Genomic DNA, 13,699 nt, shown 5'->3' on the forward strand with positions numbered 1-13,699 from the left:
ATTACAGAACGAGTAAAGAGACTTGCCGGTAACGAGATTGAACTAGGTATTGAGATACCGACGATTGAATCTCGGGCAAGTAACATACCGATGACAAAGGGAACAACGTATGTTGTTATGCGGTTAGACCGATAAAGATCTTCGTAGAATATGTAGGAGCCAATATGAGCATCCAAGTTCCGCTATTGATTATTGACCGGAGATGTGTATCGGTCATGTCTACATAGTTCTCGAACCCGTAGGGTCCGCACGCTTAAAGTTCGATGACGGTTATATTATGAGTTTATGTGTTTTGATGTACCGAAGGAGTTCGGAGTCCCGGATGAGATCGGGGACATGACAAGGAGTCTCGAAATGGTCGAGACGTAAAGATCGATATATTGGACGACTATATTCAGACATCGGAAAGGTTCCGAGTGATTCGGGTATTCTCGGGAGTACCGGGGAGTTACGGGAATTCGTATTGGGCCTTAATGGGCCATACGGGAAAGGAGAGAAAGGCATCAAAGGGTGGCCGCATCCCTCCCCATGGGCTGGTCCGAATTGGACTAGGGAGGGGGGCGCCTCCTTCCTTCCTTCTCCTTTTCCCTTCCCTTTCCTTCCCTCCTACTCCTAATACTTGGAAGGGCTCCTGGTTCTACTAGGAAAGGGGGAATCCTACTTCCGGTGGAAGTAGGACTCCCCTAGGGCGCGCCATAGGGAGGGCCGGCCCTCCCCCTCTTCAACTCCTTTATATACGGGGGCAGGGGGCACCCCAAAGAGACAACAATTGATCTCTTGATCTCTTAGCCGTGTGCGGTGCCCCCCTCCACCATAGTCCACCTCGATAATACTGTAGCGGTGCTTAGGCGAAGCCCTGCGTTAGTAGAACATCAACATCGTCACCACGCCGTCGTGCTGACGAAAATCTCCCTCGACACTCGGCTGGATCAGAGTTAGAGGGACATCATCGAGCTGAACGTGTGCTGAACTCGGAGGTGTTGTGCGTTCGGTACTTGATCAGTCAGATCGTGAAGACGGACGACTACATCAACCGCGTTGTGCTAATGCTTCTGCTTTCGGTCTACGAGGGTACGTGGACACACTCTCCCCTCTCGTTGCTGTGCATTACCATGATCTTGCGTGTGCATAGGAATTTTTTTGAAATTGCTACGTTCCCCAACAGTTATCTCATAGAAAAAAATGTTTTCCATGCAACAATCCCCAACACAACAAGTCATCCATACATTTTCCCAAAGTGGCCATGTCTTGGCCGAGGAGTTTTATGCCTCGAGAATACGAGGAGTTGGTTGACACAAGTGCTAGACCGGCAACACCTTGATCTTGAGTATATACGGAGTTGGAGTGATAACTTCTGTCGGAGTGATTGTCGGAGTCGGAACCGGATACCCATTCACCAAGATGAGCTTGATGTCTTTGTTTTGCATAGCTCCTAGATGAATTGTCCTTCCTTTCTAAATCCTTGCTTCTGCGAGAGGTTCTACGTTCATAACGATCATCTCTACTCCTTCTCTCTCTTGGAGGTGATTCTTCTCTTCTACTTCTCGTTTTGGGTGAATCTTCCCTTCTTTTGTAGGGGGGCGTACACTCATTGGAGTAGTGTCCGGTCTTCCACAACTATAGCAATTTCGCTCACGACTAGAAGATCTTTTGTCATTGTAGGACCTTGACTTGGAACTTCTTTCTTTGCTTCTACTATTGTAGAACTTGTTGGAGTTCTTCACCATTAAGCTCAATTATTCATTGAAGGCTTGTTTCTCAATTGATCATGTAGGAGCATCACATGACACTTGGTAAGCACCACTTGTCTTGTTGTGAAGCTCTTCCTTATCCTTGAGTGACATCTCAGGAGCAACAATTCTTCCAATTACTTCCGTTGGTTTGAGATCTTTGTAGTTGGGCATCATTTGGATCAATGTGCACATGGTATCATATTTTCCATCTAAGGATCTCAGGATCTTCTTGATAATGAATCTATCGGTCATCTCTTCACTTCCTAAGCCGGCAATCTCATTTGTGATGAGAGCAAGCCTAGAGTACATTTCAGTGACACCTTCACCATCCTTCATTTTGAACTTGTCAAGTTGACTTTGAAGCACATCCAATTTGGATTCCTTGACGGAGTCGGTACCCTCAGGCATATCAATCAAAGTATCCCAAATTTCCTTTGCATTCTCAAGACGGCTGATTTTATTGAATTCTTTGGGGCACAGTCCGTTGAAGAGGATATCGCAAGCTTGAGCATTGTATTGCAGCATCTTCAACTCTTCCGCTGTAGCTTCATGATTCAGTTCTCTCCCATCAAAGAATTCACCTTGCAAGACAATACACACAATAGCCCAAACGGCGGGGTTATGTCCAAAAATATGCATTTTCATCTTATGCTTCCAACTAGCAAAATTAGTACCATCAAAGTAAGGACATCTACGGTGGTAATTTCCCTCGCTAGATGCCATACTCTCCTAGGTTGTGAAACCAAGGCTATGATCACCAAAGCTATGGAAATCAAGGCAAATGGAGACCAAAGCTTTGATACCACTTGTAGGATCGAAAGTATGTCTAGAGGGGGTGATTAGAGTAGTTGACCAAATAAAAATCTAGCCTTTTCCCAATTTTAAGTCTTGGCAGATTTTAGCAACTTAGCACAAGTCAAGCAATCAGCCTACACATGCAAGTCTAAGAGTATAGCAGCGGAATGTAAAACATTGCACATGAAGGTAAAGGGAGGAGTTTGGAGGGAGCAAACGCAATGTAGACACGGAGATTTTTGGCGTGGTTTCGATAGGTGGTGCTATCATACATCCACGTTGATGGAGACTTCAACCCATGAAGGATAACGGTTGCGCGAGTCCACGGAGGGCTCCACCCATGAAGGGTCCATGAAGAAGCAACCTTGTCTATCCCACCATGGCCATCGCCCACGAAGCACTTGCCTCACTAGGGTAGATCTTCACGAAGTAGGCGATCTCCTTGCCCGTACAAACTCCTTGGTTCAACTCCACAATCTTGTCTGAGACTCCCAAGTGACACCTAACCATTCTAGGAGACACCACTCTCCAAAAGGTAATAGATCAGTGGTACAATGATGTGCTAAACAAATGATTTTTTAACCCCTTTCCGCGATGGCATTTGGAACCGTCGCCAACTGAGTGTGTGCGATAGGGTATCCTTCCCACACGACCCAGAAATCGTCGGCGATAGGCCCTCCTGGGACCCAGGCTGGGATCGTGTGCGATTGGGCGAGGCATCGAAACCCAATCATTTCTGTAGGTATGTACATCCACACAGTAATCCGAGAAAATCATTTCCTCAGGTATGTACATCCCACACGGTGAATCCTAGAAAAACATTTTCGTAGGTATGTATATCACACAGTCAATCCAAGGAATTCATTTCTGTTCTTATGTACATCCCACGCAGTCAATCCAGGGAAAACGTTTCCGTTCGTATGTATATCACACATAGTTCTTTGTGTGGAAAAGTTTGTGCAAGGTGGCCTAACGCAAACAGTTCGCTGCCGGAAGCCATGTGTGATTGTTAGTTGATCGAACACGCCTACTTTCTAGAAACCGTGTGGGTTGTTTGAGTTCATCGCCCACGGTGATGTCCGAGTAACCGTCTGCAATAGCAATCCCCAATAAGCAGGGTAATTAGACTATTATTGATAATCCATGTACTAATCAAACTGATATTTCTTATAAAACACGCCGGATATTTCATATCCGTATAAAAGCAACCAGGATTTCATAATCGAACTACATCAGATAGCTTCGGCACTCAGTTACGCCATTACACAACAGCACCAAGTTTCACATGCAGCATCAAAAACCTTTGGAAAGTAGCATCATACACAGTAAATAGACAGATGAACCTCATCTGGGAAACTGCAGAAGCGGAAGGAAAATATTGAGCCTTCGGTGATGTTGAATGTCCTTGCAACTTTAGGCCAGTGGCTATGGATAATTGCCCGCCCAACCTTCATCCTCTTCAGCAAGACTTCAATATTGTACTGTGGGTGTTGAATGAATACCTTCCTCGCCTCTTGACCATTCAGGTGGTTTGAGAGGTAATCATCGGTGAACTGCTTTGAAAAGTACTGAAGACATAGCTATGCATAAATCGTTGTTGTAAATTTTGAAATGGCGCAAGGGGTAAAAACAAGGTAAAAGAGTTGGTACCATCCTATTGTTGACTGATGTCTTCTTCATTGTGCAAACAAATATCTTGCTGTTATTCGTCGCAAGTTTCTTCATCCTAACAATCTTTCTGAGTTTCTTGACTTGACTGATATTCATGGACATCTCATTTCCCCATATGCAAAATGGGTCGAATAGTGGGTCTAGGCCTCTGACAGCAAGACCTACATGTGCAAGACCAAATTGTGAGGAACCTAATTATTAGAATGATTCCTGCAACTGCACAATAATGAGCTATTAGCCAAAGGACCCTGCTTGAACAAACATCGATGGTAAACCGCAGTGTCTCCCATTGTTTCCCTACAGCACACATAAGGAAGATCTTGATCAGGTTAACTGAGAGTTGACATACTATCAGTAGAATATGTATTGAGTACAGTCAAATTCGATTGGTGTCACATGCATAACAATACAAAATTGTGACCACAGCAAATGAAAATCAAATTGCAGAACTGAACCAAACAGTTAAATGGACATCAGACCAAATGAACCAAAATAGTTAACTGAGCACGACATTGCAGAATAGAAACATGTACTAGAGGATAAGACAGTTAACAAAAAAAAGAATGCTTGAGAACAGTACTACGAAATGTAGCAATTGTTGGACCAAAGTGTTAACTGAACATTACATTTTAGAGGACCAAACTGTTAACTGAACATCAGATTGCACATTAACATTACAGAGGACAAATCACTAGAAGGCACTGGCGGTGGCCTCGAGAAAACATCACGAACTACATTTTAAAGTAGACAACCGCGTGGCATTGTCGACAGTGGCCTCGAAGACGAGGTGCTCCTCCAAGATCTGGCGGTCGACACGCATGGCAGCCACAGCGACCTCGTTCGCGTGTGCAGCCGCATGCTACTCAGCTCCATGTTATACTGCGTGTAAAATGGTTGTGGGCGGCGCTTAATTGGAGGAGGGGGCCAGTGATTTCGGTGGAAGGTGTCACTCCATCGGTCGGGGCATGTGGGAAGGGAAAGGGGGAGGATTGTGTGGGTGGGGTGTGGATTACCTGACCATATCGACGAGGCCGTGCAGCAAGAAGAAGGGTCAGTGGCAAGGAGGCCGCGCAGCAAGAAGAAGGGTCGCCGGCGAGGAGGCGGTGCTGTAAGAAGAAGGGTAGCCGGCGAGGAGGCGGCGCTGCAAGAAGAAGGGTCGCCGGCGAGGAGGCTGAGCTGCCAGTAAGCAGCAATGAAGGTTTGAACTTGGAAAGCAAGGAGGAACAGTGGAAATGTGGCTTTTGGTAGGAGGGAAGGAGCGGGGAGATAGATATTTCCGCGGTGGCCAAAAAATTTGGCCCGGTGCCGTGAGAAACTGGCGCGCAAGTGTGGTTCAAGCGGGGGCGATGGAATGTAGATGATGAACCTTCCTGCGTAAGCCAGACAAGACGGTGCGCCAAGCTATTCATCCCACATGATTCTTTCTAGTAAACTGTTTGTGGTATACCTGATTTTTTTCATTATGTTTTGAAAGACAAAATGGTGTTACGAAGGGAAAGGATGGTGTTTGAATTGCTAGAAGATTTACGTACAGTGAACATGCCACAAGTACATGAGTGCCGTGTTTAAATTTGGAATAATTTCGGGTTTGTTTGGCATTTTTATGCATTAATTGAGTTTTTGGGCATTTAATGTGCATAATTCAAATTTGAACTACAAGCACATGCTCCAATGCACCAAAGTTTGCTGAAAAATCACATGTGTGTCTTTGGGTGATTTTATAGGTCCCATGCAAGAAATGGGAATAAAATTCAAACATCTGGATGTCGTGGCTCGACCAGAATGATTGAGAAACTTGGTTTTTTAATTCCTCTAAATCCAAAACACGGCTGAAAATCATGAAACTTGGCATGGTGTCATGACATGGCACCAACATGCTGCAGTAATTTTTTTGGCCGAACTGGGACAAGCTTTGGTGTAAGATTCTTGCAAACCGGAGCTTCCCTCAAGAAGGCTCTTGGTTCCGAGAGGGAACGTGTCACCTCTTTGTGTGAAACGACATACGTACACTACCTTGTCTCACCTTAATTTTTGTACACTGGCAGATTGGACCAAATAGAAGTATCGTGCTAAATTTTGGAATTATCTGTGTTCGTTTGGCCTTTTTATACATTAATTGAGTTTCTGAGCATTTAATGTGCAAAATTCAAATTTGAACTACAAGCACAAGCTCCAGTGCACCAAAGTTGTTTAAAAAAATCACATGTGTGTCCTTGGGTGAATTTCTAGGTCCCATGCAAGAGATGGGAGTGAAATTCAAACATCTGGGCATCGTGGCTCGGCTGGAAAGATTGAGAAACTTGGTTTTTTAATTCTTGTAAATCTAAAACATGCCTGAAAATCATGAAACTTGGCATGGTGTCATGACATGGCACCAACATGTAGCGGTAATTTTTTTGGCCGAATTGGGACAAGCTTTGGTGTAATCTTCTTGCAAACCGGAGCTTCCCTCAAGAAGGCTCTTGGTTCCGAGAGGGAACGTGTCACCTCCGTGTGTGAAACAATATATGTACACTGCCTTCTCCCGCCTTAATTTTTTTACACAGGAAGATTAGACCAAATAGAAGTACCGTGCTAAATTTTGGATTTATTCCGGTTTTGTTTGGCCTTTTTATACATTAATTGAGTTTCTGTGCATCCAATGTGCATAATTCAAATTTGAACTATAAGCACATGCTCCAGTGCACCAAAGTTGTTTGAAAAATCACATGTGTGTCCTTGGGTGAATTTCTAGGTCACATGCAAGAGATGGGAGTTAAATTCAAACATCTGGGTGTCGTGGCTTGGCCGGAAAGATTCAGAAACTTGGTTTTTTAATTCCTGTAAATCCAAAACACGCTTGAAAATCATGAAACTAGGCATGGTGTCATGACATGGCACGAACATGCTGGGGTAATTTTTTTGGCCGAATTGGGACAAGCTTTGGTGTAAGCTTCTTGCAAACCGGAGCTTCCCTCAAGAAGGCTCGTGGTTCCGAGAGGGAACGTGTCACCTCCGTGTGCAAAACAACATACGTACACTGCCTCCTCCTGCCTTAATTTTTTACACTGGCAGATTAGACCAAATAGAAGTACCGTGCTAAATTTTGGAATTATTCCGGGTTCGTTTGGCCTTTTTTATGCATTAATTAAGTTTCTGCGCATTTAATGTGCATAATTCAAATTTGAACTATAAGCACATGTTCCAATGCACCAAAGTTGTTTGAAAAATCACATGTGTGTCCTTCAGCGAATTTCTAGGTCACATGCAAGAGATGGGAGTGAAATTCAAACATCTGGGCATCGTGGCTCAGCCGGAAAGATCCAGAAACTTGGTTTTTTAACTCCTGTAAATCCAAAACACGCCTGAAAATCATGAAACTTGGCATGGTGTCATGACATGGCACCAACATGTTGCGGTACTTTTTTGGCCGAATTGGGACAAGCTTTGGTGTAAGCTTCTTGCAAACCGGAGCTTCCCTCAAGAAGGCTCGTGGTTCCGAGAGGGAACGTGTCACCTCCGTGTGTGAAACAACATACGTACACTGCCTCCTCCGGCCTTAATTTTTTTTACACTGGTAGATTAGACCAAATAGAAGTACCGTGCTAAATTTTGGAATTATTCCGGGCTCGTTTGGCCTTTTCTATACATTAATTGAGTTTCTGTGCATTTAGTGTGCATAATTCAAATTTGAACTACAAGCACATGCTCCAGTGCACCAAAGTTGTTTGAAAAATCACATATGTGTCCTTGGGTGAATTTCTAGGTCCCATGCAAGAGATGTAAGTGAAATTCAAACATCTGGGCATCGTGGCTCGGCCGAAAAGATTGAGAAACTTGATTTTTTACTTCTTGTAAATCCAAAACACGCCTGGAAATCATGAAACTTGGCATGGTGTTATGACATGGCACCAACATGATGTGGTAATTTTTCTGTCTGATTTGCGAAGGCGCACACATTAACAATCAACAAAGTCATTTTGGAACAAGTGTTGTCACGTTACAAATCGGAAACACAAGTATTATTGAAACCGTGGGCATTCTACTTACCAATTACGTGCGGCCACGCGTCCTCTTTTTTTATTGGCTAGGAGGTGCCGTGAGGGGTAGCTATGTGAGTACGGGAGGCGTGCGATCAGACCCCTGCGTGTGCTCATCGGGAGGAGAGCCCTTTGACCTCTACCAGCCATGCACCTTCTTCCCAACGTCTCCATTAATGGCGCCCGAGCACATGTTCTACGGCGTGGCTAAATGTCTCACTGGACTGAGATTTAAAAGAGAAAAATGAAAATCTGAAAAGAAAGTTTTGCACCGATCTTGATGTAAGATCGAACGGACCTATATAGAATCGACTGTGACTTATAGCAAGCATGATGAATATAAGGGTGAAGATAGTGGATAATAATTGTCTTAAATATTTAGAAACATAATTAAAAAAAGCCACATGCGGCAACACCCGAAATACACAAGGGCAAAAGAAGAAGGAAGACAACAATCTGGCTCGCTGATCTCTACTTTCTTGATGCATTGCTGCAGGCCGCGTGAACTAGTCTTTGCGGCGAGCGGCTACGAGCTCTTTCTTGTCCTCTATATGTTGCTTGAGAGCATCCACGGATACCTCCACTAGCCTTCTGCGCTCGATGTGCAACATGGCATTCTCGTCCATAAGTTTCTCGATGATGATGCCAATCCTCTTCAACAAGGCAGTGATCTGCTCCTGTTGCTCCGCAACTTCCGACAATCTTCACCCTTAGCAGGTCGCGCTCGGCCCGGAGCATCGCATTGCTCTCATTTAGTTGCCGGATGATGTTGGTAGACTGTTCAAACAAGGCTTTCAGGTCATCCTGCAACCTCGCCCACCTGGAGATCTGATACATATGCCTAAGGATGAGGGCACACATGCACCTGTAAGAGTCCTCGCATGCCCGCGAGACATTTTCCCAGGCCACCGCGGTGCGGGAGGACATCTCTGCTGCATTCGCGGCGTGGCGGGACATCTCTTCTGCTTCTGCGGCGCGGCCGGACCAGTCTGCTGCACCGACGGGGCGGCGAGACCTCCGTCCTACTTCGGTGGCGTGGCGGGACCTCTCTGCTGCTATGACCGTGCGGTGGGACATGTTGGCTGCTTTTGCGGCAAGGCGGGACATCTCTCGTGCTTCCGCTTCCACGCTCTCCCCTCCCTGGTGGCAATCTCTTGACCCAGAACTCACACTGGCCATGGCAGACGCAAGGGAACGATGATGAACGACTTGTTTGTTTTTGACTTTTTGTGGATGAGGAGCTGAGGAGGAATGTGCAGTCATCTTGGAGTAGTAATATTTATAACCGAGTAGTAATACGCTCCTAAGTGGGAAACCATTTAGGTTTGCAATTTGGAATGTGACGGGATGCATGCTCAAAATTTACTGACAGTTATAAGTGCGGCACTATTCCCGGAAGGCGTAATGTGGGCACGTACGCCTTCTCGGCCGCGTACGGTGGCGTTTGCAACATAGGGTGCACCGCAATAGGCAATGTCAGCACACGTCTTGTTCCAACAACCATGCGCGCTCGTTATTACCATCGCACGCACTTCTTTCAGTTAGAATGTGTGTGCTCGTCTAGCGCACACACGTTGATCTATCTAACTATTTTAGTTTGTTGTGGCTAATCGCAAACAGTTCATCCATGTGAAGTGTATGCCATCAATCGCAGACACTTTGATCTGGCTGACCCTTTTCTGTTCTGTTGCCTAATCACAAGCAGTTAACCCTTCTGGAGCGTATGCCCTCAATCACACACACCTTGATCGGGCTGGCCATTTCTTTTGTGTTACCTAATCATAAATAGTTCATCCGACTGAATTGTATGTTGTACATCGCACACGCCTTCATCTGGCTACCCGTTTCTTTTGTTCCTCCTCATCGCAAATAATTAATTGAGCTGAACAGTATGCCCTACATCGCACACGCAAATAAAATCTGAACCGTGTTTGATGCATCCTCCATCACAAACATTTTGTACCTTTTTGACAGGTTTTTTACACCATCGTTTGCGATTATGGCATCGCACATAGTTTCGTCGAAGGGTCTCTGATCGTAGTGTCACGTTAGCAGCATCCTGCAGTAGTGGTTGGTGTGTTCATGATGAACTCCTTTCTCTTGTCCTTCAAATGATAGTCTCCCCAACACTCAACTCTCTCTCAAGGATTTGGATTTGGTGGAAAGATGATTTGAGTAGAAAGCAACTTGGGGAAAGCTAGAGATCAAGATTCTTATGGTTGGATTAGAATATCTTGGTCTCAACACATGAGTAAGTGGTTCTGTCTCAGAAAATGAATGCTGGAAGTGTAGGCACGTTCTGATGGCTCTCTCCACGAATGAAGAGTGGGTGGAGGGGTATAATTTGCCTCCACACAAAATCTAACCGTTACACACAATTTACAAAACTCGGTGGGACCGAATCATGAAACTCGGCTAGACCAATTTAGTTCAAAATGTGAATGTTAGGATTTTCGATGGGACCGACATGTCAACTCGGTGGGACCGATTTCATTAGGGTTAGGGCATAACGTAATCTCGGTGAGACTGATCACATAAACTCGGTGGGACCAATTTATGTAATAGGAAAACAGAGAGTTGGTCAGGCAAACTCGGTGGGACCGAATCGCTCATTTTCGGTGAGACCGAAACGTTACGAAAGGGAAACAAAGTGTTTGCATTGCGAACTCGGTAGGACCGATCGCGCATCTCGGTTGGACCGAAACGTTATGAAGGGAAACAGAGAGTTTGCAATCCCATCTCGGTGAGACCGAGATCCCTGTCGGTGAGACTGAAGTGACTAGGGTTTCTAGCAGTGGCTATGTCAAGTGAACTCGGTGGCGCCGGATAGATAATTTCGGTGGGGCCAAGTTTAACTTTTGGTTTGGGACATATGTGGATATGAGAAAGTGGTTAAGGGCTTTTGAAGCATATCACTAAGCATTTTGAGCAACCAAGCCATTAAGCAACACCTCATCCCCTTTTAATAGTATTGGCTTTTCCTGTGGACCCAATGTGATCTTGGATTACTAAACTGAAAATGTAGAGTCTTGAGCTTGAGCCAATGTGTGTCCTTAGCATTTTGAGGGGTCCACATTCCTAATCCATGCCATGCCAATCATTGAACTTTCTAAAATGATTATCTTGAAATAGCATTTGTTCAATGAGCTATATGTTGTTAAGAATTACCAAAACCACCTAGGGATAGTTGCACTTTCAATCTCCCCCTTTTTGGTAATTGATGACAACATATAGATCAAAGCTTCGACAAATGATAATAAGATTGAAATACATCATCGCTTTGAGAAGTATGTGATAAGCAAGAGCTCCCCCTAAATTTGTGCATTGCTTGAAATTTGCTTTTGAATGCAAATACACAATCGATTAGGATCATGGGTTACTCTTCCATGTCACATACATCTTGGTGGAGCGCTCAGAATGATATAAGGTAAAAACATGCACTCATCACCAAACAAAGTGAATGATCATATATGAGATATAAAAGATAATATCATCCAAGCAAGCATTAAAGTAGGATATGATCAAACACATGATCATCCAAGTATCTCACACACAAACATAAAGAGTATTAAACAAGCACACAGAGAAGTATCAACCAAATAGCAAAAGACCAAAGAGGCAAAAACACTCTCTCTCGAAGCCTATGATCTATACATTTCTCCTCCTTTGGCAACAAGTTACCAAAAAGTTTGAAAATGCATAGTGCTATGCGTCTCTAGGCTTGGTCTTCGGGAGGTGGTGTAGAGAGCACTTCAAGGACGAAAGCATCTGTAGACGTTGTTGGAGCTGGTGGAGTGGCAACTGGAGGTGGCACTGAAGCTGTAGCTGCTGGCGCTGATGTGGTAGCTCTAGTGTCAGCCATGGGCACTGCAGCAGAACTCTGACCTCTGGGCACTCTCTGAAAGGCATCTATGGTAGCCTGCCCTTTCCTCTCCTCTGCTTCCTCCTAGAACTGCTCAACAGTTGTCTGCATCTCAGTCACTTTCACATCAAGATCATAGAATTTGGTTTCAATGATCCTCTCCAAGCTCTCCTAATTGTTTTTTAGGGTGGCCAAGCCCTTCTCAATCCTCAAAGTTTCTTGAATAAGATAAGCAAGATGATCTTGTTTTGACTTTAAGAACACTTGAGATGCCTCCTCAACACTTGGCATCTTTGCAGCCTTCTCAGCCTTTGCCTTCTCTCTCTCTTTTCTTGTGCTTGCACAGATGTGGGATCATCCTCATTCATGACAACAGTGTTGTCCTCAAAATCTGGTCTCAAAGGTAGATGCTCCTTGTCCAAAATATAAGTACATGTGCCCATCTTGGAGTTGATGAGCATATGTGGAGCATACCCACAAGATCTTTTCTGATCAGCAGGTATCCTCTTGATTGTTTCAACAATCAGGCTCATAACTTTGAACTTCTGAGGCACATCAAATATCTACAGCAAGTTGATTGAATGGCCTCTGATCATCTTGTGATCTCCAGATTTGGGCAACAATGTATGCCTCAAGATTATGTTGATAGTAGCTAGACCAGACAACAAGTAATGTACAGATCCAAACTTATGTGTTTCCAATGCTTTGTTTGGGATCTCCTTGTACATGTTGGCCATAGAGTTGTGGTCTTTCTTCTTCTTGGCGTAGACATCCATGTCATCTTCATGCTCTTTAGGGGCATTTATCAACTTTGCCCACTCATCAACAGTTGACTGGTACCTTGTACCCTCAGATATCCATATAATTCTACCATCTGGATAAAAATGAGCTCTGGAGTAGAATTGCATAATGAGCTCATCATTCCATTTGGTAAGCTTATGTCCCACAAAGTCATCTACTCCAAAAGATCTGAAACTCTCATGCACTCCTGGAAAGTGCTCTTCATTCTCATCGATGTACTCCCAATCGACCCACTTCATATCACACACAATGGGCTTCTTGTCAAGCAAGATGGTTTCATAGAAATCTTATTATTCTTTCGTGTGGAACCTGTAGTCCACTGCAGTCTTCCTCCTCACAGCAGAAGGGTCACTTTGTCTCCAAAGTCTCAGACCTGCATCCTTCCTAATGTTCATGTCTTCTGCCACTAGATGGTTGTCATCATGATCTGAAATATTTGGTTTAAGCTTTTTGAGCACTTGGGCTACAACATCTTCTTCCTCAACTTCAGGCACTGGTCCTTGTTCTTCTCAGTAGCAGAAATGTTCCTTGTGCTCCTCTTGGGCTTTGAAGTCTTTGAAGCTTGAGCAGAAGCTTTGGGGCAGTCTTGGGCTTAGAAGGGGCAGCCCCATACTTAATTGCATCCCCCATCAACTTTTGAGACTTGGGTGCTGGTGCAGCATCCTCTTCCCCTTCTTCATCTTCAGCTGGATCTCTCATCATAGATGATCTGTCAATAACTTTGGCAATGGTCTTCTTGACCCTCTCTTTCCTCTTCTTACCTTCACCAGCAGCCTGTTCAGTTGGCTTAGAAGTTTCAACAGTTGAGGCCCTGGCCC

The sequence above is a fragment of the Triticum urartu genome, chromosome 5A (assembly GCF_056163025.1).
Source record: "Triticum urartu cultivar PI428250 chromosome 5A, HENAU_Tu73, whole genome shotgun sequence".
NCBI classification, from domain to species: domain Eukaryota; kingdom Viridiplantae; phylum Streptophyta; class Magnoliopsida; order Poales; family Poaceae; genus Triticum; species Triticum urartu.